Below are 7639 nucleotides of genomic sequence, written 5' to 3' on the forward strand. Positions count from 1 at the left end.
TGCGATAATAGTGCATTATTAAACTTACATTATTACAATCATCTCCACAGGTTTGCTCCACATTGGTTTTGTTAGGACTTTAATATTATCAGATTTTATATCTTGTCTCACAAGACATTTTTAAGTATGTCATTCTACCTCAACCTGCACACTTATTTTTGAATGCTATCGCATAAGTTCCTTTAAGATTCTGCAATTGATGCAGTCTGTTCACTCCCCTAATTTTTTATTGTCCATTATGAAATGCTACTACCACGCTTATTGGAGTCTTGAAGTGGCATAAAAAAATCCGTATTTGGTCTCTGTAGCAGGAATTGGTTTTCCTGCTAATTAAAAGAGAAACTAAGCAGCATTGTAGAAGACAAATTACTAGAAGAACAAAATGGTTTTCGAAAAGGCCGATCCTGCATAGATCCAATTTTTACTTTAAAATTATTAATAGAAAAGAGAAGAGAATTTCAAAAATAAACATATGTGGCCTTTATTGATTATAAAAAAGCCTTTGACCAAATTAGTAGACAAAAATTGTTTAAAATATTAACCGATTTAAACATACCAAACAAACTTTTACAATCTATTCAAGAAATATATACAGGAAATAAAATAGCAGTTAAATTAGAACACATCTCAGAATGCAAAGATATATCAAGAGGAGTACGACAAGGACGTGTCCTCTCACCTCTACTTTTCAATATACAGTATATATAAATAAAATTTTAACAATCTAGAAACAGTATAAACCACCCATTTGGTATACAAATGACCCCGCAAATGAAGATAGATATACTACTGTTTGCAGATGATCAAATAGCTACATCAGAAGATGACTTACAAAGATCATTAAAATCATTAAATGATATCTCAAAGCAATATAATATGACAATATCTAAAGAAAAAACAAAAATAATGGCATTCAAAGGAGAAAACCCAATAAGAAGCAAAATAGCGATAGAATATTAGAACAAGTAAGTACTTTCAGATACTTGGGATGTGATTTATCATACGAAGAAAAAGATATGGACACTAAAATATCAAACTTTGTCAAAGCAAATGGCATAATAAAAAATATATTGAAGCCATTCCCTAGTACAAAAATACACTTGAATCCGATTATATGTCTTGTGAAAACCATCTCTACTGTACGGAAGCGAAACATGGACCATGAAAAGGAAAGATGAAAAACGAATTCAAACAGCAGAAATGAAGTTCCTCAGAAAAACAGCTGGTATACCAAGTGGGACCACAAAACAAATGAAGAAATCTTACAATCCCTGAAAATAAAAACAATTAATTACTACATAAGACAGTATAAACAAAAATGGCTAGAACATTTAAATCGAATGGACAACAGCAGACTACCAAAAATATTATACAGATACAAAATAAGTGGAAAGAGAAGAATCGGACGACCAAGAAAAAGATGGCATGAAGCCTAAATTCCATGTTAGGAGGAAGAAGAGTAAGAGATTTTGCAGACCATTTGCCTAGAGGGTGCATCATGATTCCTGTATCCACAACAGCTTTCCAAGCGTCAAATTCTTATTGTATACTCTCTTTTCCCCACTCCAGATGACTTAGCGTGCTTTACATTGGCTAATGACAGCCTTGCATATTGCTACCTTACATTGGAATCTGTGTTGTGAGGTGCGGTGCTGAATGTTTTTGTGCAAATTCCTGTCCCAGTTGATGCCTGAATCTCCGCATTCATCGTGTCATCTGACGAATGCCGGGTTCTCCATAATATCCCTCAAACGTGACTCTATGGTTGCGTTTGGTGAGTGTGGGGAGTCATCTACTCCATGTACCACTTGCAGATGAATCTCTTCTCTTCTGTCTCAATATGGTACCACTGATTGTTGATGTGGGACGAACAAGTTTGGCAACCATTTGCAGAAAGGATAGTCCTGAGACATGGTATCCTATTACGACGTCCGTTTCAAACACCGTCAATTCCTTATTGTGAGCCATTTCATCCGGACAAATTTCCACTAAATTGGGAACATCATTTCCCTGCAATTTGTACCCGCTACAAAGAATTGAGTCGACATATTACACGATATACTTTGTCCATGCGTCGTGCTGAACAATGAAGAATAAACAGAAGGGAAAAAATTAACGCCACTCTTTTGCCCATAACTTGTAGTAATTGAATACCATATCTGTGTTTAGATGAATAATTATTAATTATTCATTTTTATTATTTCATTATGTAGCGTTAGTTTTAAAATTTGGTTCTTCATCTTCTTTCCTTCAAAAATAAGACTATATCATTAGTTCAACTATAACTTTCTGAAGTGTCTTGAGTTGTTACTGGAGTTCGGTGTATATGTATGAGCGTGTTCTTGGAGATCCTTGGTATATAGTCGCGCAAAGAAAACAATACTGAACTTCGAAAGCCATTTACTCCTGAACATGCATCGTTGTACTTATTCAGTACTTTTTTTTATCGTGACGTGCTGTGGGGGTTTATCGTTGAGTAGTATTTTAACTGGGTTACATAAAGTAGTTGCTCGAGCATCATAGTTTTTCTCCATGAATTTGATTGCCTTTTACGTGTTAGAATGTGTTAGACAATACGAAGTTATCCATTCATACATGGATGGGGATTACTATTTCTGGTGTGCATTACATGTGGAAATTATGTTTATTTAGCTTTTTTGGATCCAGTTTATCTCTTCTAATAGATTTTGGTAGAAATTTCCATTCAGTTTAGTTATATTCTTCGAGTACTGCTGGTTCTTTGATTATATGAATTGATTAATTATTATTTTTAATTATTATATTGATTACATTTCTTTTTTCTTGTTTGTATATAGGGGTTATTATGGCAGTCATTCCCACACTTGGTATTTTTTCTCTTTGGAATATTTTATTTGCTAATATTAGTAAGATCGACCCTTGGCTAGTTCCTTCTTGCTTTATCTATTGAGGTACGATGCCATCGAATCCTGGGCCTTTCTTTGATTTGATTTGTTGTAATACAGCGAGACGTTCTGCTACTTTTATGGTTGAGAACACTAATGTCTATTTTTGCGTGTGTTTCGAGTAGAGAATTGTATTTCGTTAGTGGAAGTATTTTTCTCTATAGTTCCCTGATGAAGTCTATAAAATAAAGTCGTTTTAATGTTTTTGGATCGATTTAGTGTAGTGTTTTTTCCGTAGCTGTGATTTATGGATTCAGAGGCAGTGGTATTGGGAGCACAATCTATTATCTCCTTGATCAGGTGAAAAGATTATATCATATTATTCATGCAGCGATCAATTTGTTTCTGTATTTGTTTATTTCTTTGCTTCTGGTGTCAGCGTTGTAAGGTGGTTACTTGTTATCATACATTCAGTTTCTAAAGCTGCGTTATTTGGATATCGCTTTAATTGTTTCCATAGAATAGCTTTTCTGTGTATATCTTAGATTATGATTCGTGTTATCCCTTCAGGATTTTGGTTGTTTTTGAACGAAGTTTGACTTTCTTTGTAACTTTCTCGATTTCCTCCAGCGTGAGTTTAATGTTGTAGTATAAGGTATCTATTTGATACGGTGACGCCATGTTTACAGTCGATTTTTCTTATTTTGTCGTTGATTATTTCTTCGTCTGTTATTGTTTTGTGTTACTTTCTCAGATGAGATCATTGCATGGATATTGATTTAGTGTGTAGCTTAAGAGCCGTGAAGGAATGATCTGCTACTTTGCACTTATGACTGCTGAAGTGAATCTATTTGGTGGTGCCCGAATGTTTATTGGATCTAAGTAAGACGCAGTGATCGTATTTCCGACAATCTCTTCTTTAGTACACGATGTTATGGTTATTGTTAGATTGCACATACACAGCATATCTAGATATTGTAAAGTGTTGTTAATGTTTTTGTTTACACTATTTATGTTGATAACCCTGATTTATCGTTAGGTATTCTGCTGAGCATTTTGTTGGCGTGAAAGCCATCAATTGATTTCTTGCAAGAATTTTATGTCGTTTTACTTTTGCTGGCCTGTAAATAACATTTATTATTAAGGGATCCTGTCGATTGGCGGTATTAATGATTTCCATACAAAAGATTTCAGAATGCTTAAGCTCATAAACAGTTTTGCTATCAATTTATGTTTTAAATATTAAGAATCCATCTCCTCGTTCTGGTGTCGACAGGATCTATGTTGTTTAAAGGCTAGAATTTGGAAGACATATGCTTCATCTTCAGTAACGGATACTTCCGTTAAGACGAATATATCAATATCACCAGTATAATTATTCAGACAACTCTTTTACTGTAACCAATGTTTCTGAATGATTCTGATGTAAATATTCTAGAAGTATGGCCATCTCCTTCGACATGTGTGTTGATTCCATGCATCGAATTAGTCTATAGTACAATTGCCGGGATATTCGGGTATTAGTTCATCTGTCTGATGGTTCACATTCACTTAGTGTTGTGTTCGGGTCTTCTATTTTGACCTATTAATGTCTTTTTTTTTTCACTGTCAGCTTATCGATGTCTCTCGAGATTTTGATTTGTATAGACTATCTTAGCATCTCTATCCACAGGAAATGGTAATTTTCTTTATATTTTTGATTTTTTTGTGCGTGTTACCTCAGATTCTGGTAGAATGTGTGTTATTTACTCACATTCAGATAGGAAAATTGGCGTATTATTTTTCGATGCACGACTTCGTTTTGTCTTCAATCTGCTGACTTTTAGGAGTTATTATCTCTTGTAAATCTGCTTGTAAGACGAACTATCACTGGAATGGATTGTGGCAAAAACATTTTTTAGCTATTCCTGGGAAACGGATTTACGGTCTGAATGCCGTTAGTGTCTAGATGGATGTCAATAGCATCTCCTAACTTTAAAACTACGCCTCTGATATTTTCTGTAGGTGCAGTTTCAGGGAGACTGTTTATGTCAATATCATCTTTACTTTGTTGCTGATGTGAAAGATCATATTTTTCTTGAATCTCAGTTAGATTTTGAATTTACAGTAATTTTGATATCTTATACTGTTTGCATGTATTCTTCTACTGCTAAATTATTATAATTAAAAAAAAAAATGCTCGCTATGTTTTGTTATTCTTCGTTATTCTTATCATAGAGTACTTGGAGAAGAGCTATTAAGCTGATATTTAAAAAAAAAATCACACTTTATTATTCTTACCTACTTATTCACATTATATCAGAATGAAGTACTTTATTGATTCTGATATGGAATCTCAGTGCCTTGTTATTTCCTTGGACTATTAATTATATTAGATAGACTCCAAATATAGAAATTATTTTTATTTTTGTTTTCTCCTTTTGTTGTAAACATTGAAAGTCCGGACAAAATATGACACTCTTGCATATATTCTTCACTTTAATATTGCATTTCCCAAGAAAATCAAAGTCATTTTTAATGTTTTCTTCTAATTTATCTAATCGTATAGTGGAGAACACATTTGGTTTGTTCTCGAATAATTTAATTCAAGAAAATCATTTAAAATATCTTAGAAAGAAATTGGGCTGCCGACGTACCAGATTGTAAATTTTGTATGTACAAAATTATATTTCCCAGAATAATTCAGAGATTGCCTGAAAGAGTGTGGTGATGATTTTCCTTTACAGATAATAATATGTAAAGCTTTAATCATATCAGATGTGAAGTAAATACTGGGAAAGTATGAAATCCGATATTAGAAGAAAGTACATATTTATAATATAGTTTCTAAGAGCGGTCGTTCTCAGATAATTTCATCATATATATATATATATATATATATATATATATATTTATGTATGGTGTTTCCGGAAATCCAATAAACATTATTTTACTATGGTAAAAAACAGTATTCTTCCCTGCCCCAGTTTCCACATAAGTAAACCCTTCCCCTTCTCTCCTCCACCCCACAAAATGCGCCCCTAAACACAATAATATATATATATATATATTATTATTATTATTAATACATAACCCGGGTTTCCAAATTTATTTTCCCGCGTCAAAACACACCCCCACGCTTCCTTCCTCCTTCTTCCCCCCTTCCCCTCTTTATAAACAACGTTCAGCAGAATCATGAAATTGGAAGACATCCTAGAATCAAAACAAAGTATGTACAAAATTTTTCCACCTCTTTTATTTAGCTATAATTGCCTTCTATACTCACCCATAAAATATATATAACCCTTTTTGAGTAATAATAGCCAATGTATTTAAAATAAGGGACACTCCTAAACAAAAACAGGCTATAATAGCCTTAATTATAATAATAACATTATTATTATTGAAATGAGTACAATGCAGAGGGCGCTGTGTAAATATCCTATACTTACAGAGTGCACGCAAGCTGAGATCGCTTCTCCCGTTTTTACAGTTTTAAAGCGCCAAACAACAACAACAACAAGAATAATAATAATACTAACATTAATAATAATAATAATAATAATAATAACAACAATAATCATAATTATAAATTTTATTATTATTTCTTTCGTTTTTCAACTCTCTGTTCGTTCGAAATACTAATGAATATACTTTTTTTTCTGTATAAAAATTAGCACTGAATTAAGAATGTAAATCCAATTTATCAAATCCTTTTCATAAAAGGAGAAAGAGTTATTATAAAACAGTAGCAGCATATCTCACTCTGTAAGCTGAAAAACGTGATATATATTTCCATACATTGAAGTGTGAAATAAAAAAGCAATGTCAAACCTTATCTATTTTAGTAAATTTCGCTTTCTAGCATTTTTCTCATAATATTTTAAAACAACTCTTTATTAATAGCATGGGAATATATTAATATATACACTAGTGGGCTCCGCCGCCCTGACGCCTACGGCGCCCCCCCCCCCAAGTTCCGGACTCGTAGGCCGGTTCTCCTTGAATTCTGATGACTGGAATTTTGAAGACTCGACACTCAGGGTAGCCCTGAGTTTCAGAATATATATATATATATATATATATACTTGGGAAATGGAGTAAAACCAGGTTTAAAATTGCTTGGTATCTTTAACATATATATATATATATATATATATATTGCGTGCACTCTATATATATATATATTGCAATGTCCATGCTATATATGAGGGTCAACTTTACTTTACACAATTATCTCATTCTCATTTCCGATGTCAAGTAGATAAAAATATTGGACTTTTTTTTCCCAAAAAACACTTAACGAAAGTGCATAATAAAAAGTCGCGCTTCTTTCTTAAATCACCACTCAATGAAAAAGAAAGAATACATAATTTCTTATTATTAATCTTATTATCGTCATTATCCTGTATTTTCTTTTATTACAAGGAATAAATCATGGCGTATTTGGAAAAGACATTTCCTGCTAGTTTAGATCAATGGCATTTTTGAAGCAGCAACAATTGTTTTGCGAACCCTGTTGGAAATAAATTATTTGAAATATCAACAGGGGCCTCTGCAATCCTACAAAATCAGAACACCTATTTATCACATACACAACTATTTTTTTAATTAAATATTTCTATGTCTGTTAAATAATTCCATCAAACAATTTACAAGTTTTCGTTATAAAAGTGAAATTTTGATTTTTGTAATTACAGAAATTGTTTTCACACAAATATTGTATCAGCCTGTAAAAGAAATATCGGTATTGCTATTTTGGATATAACTGAAAACAAAATAGCACGATGCGGATT

The sequence above is a fragment of the Typopeltis vanoorti genome, chromosome 8 (genome assembly GCF_054136105.1).
Source record: "Typopeltis vanoorti isolate ZY-2024b chromosome 8, IOZ_Tvanoo_1.0, whole genome shotgun sequence".
Classification (NCBI taxonomy): domain Eukaryota; kingdom Metazoa; phylum Arthropoda; class Arachnida; order Uropygi; family Thelyphonidae; genus Typopeltis; species Typopeltis vanoorti.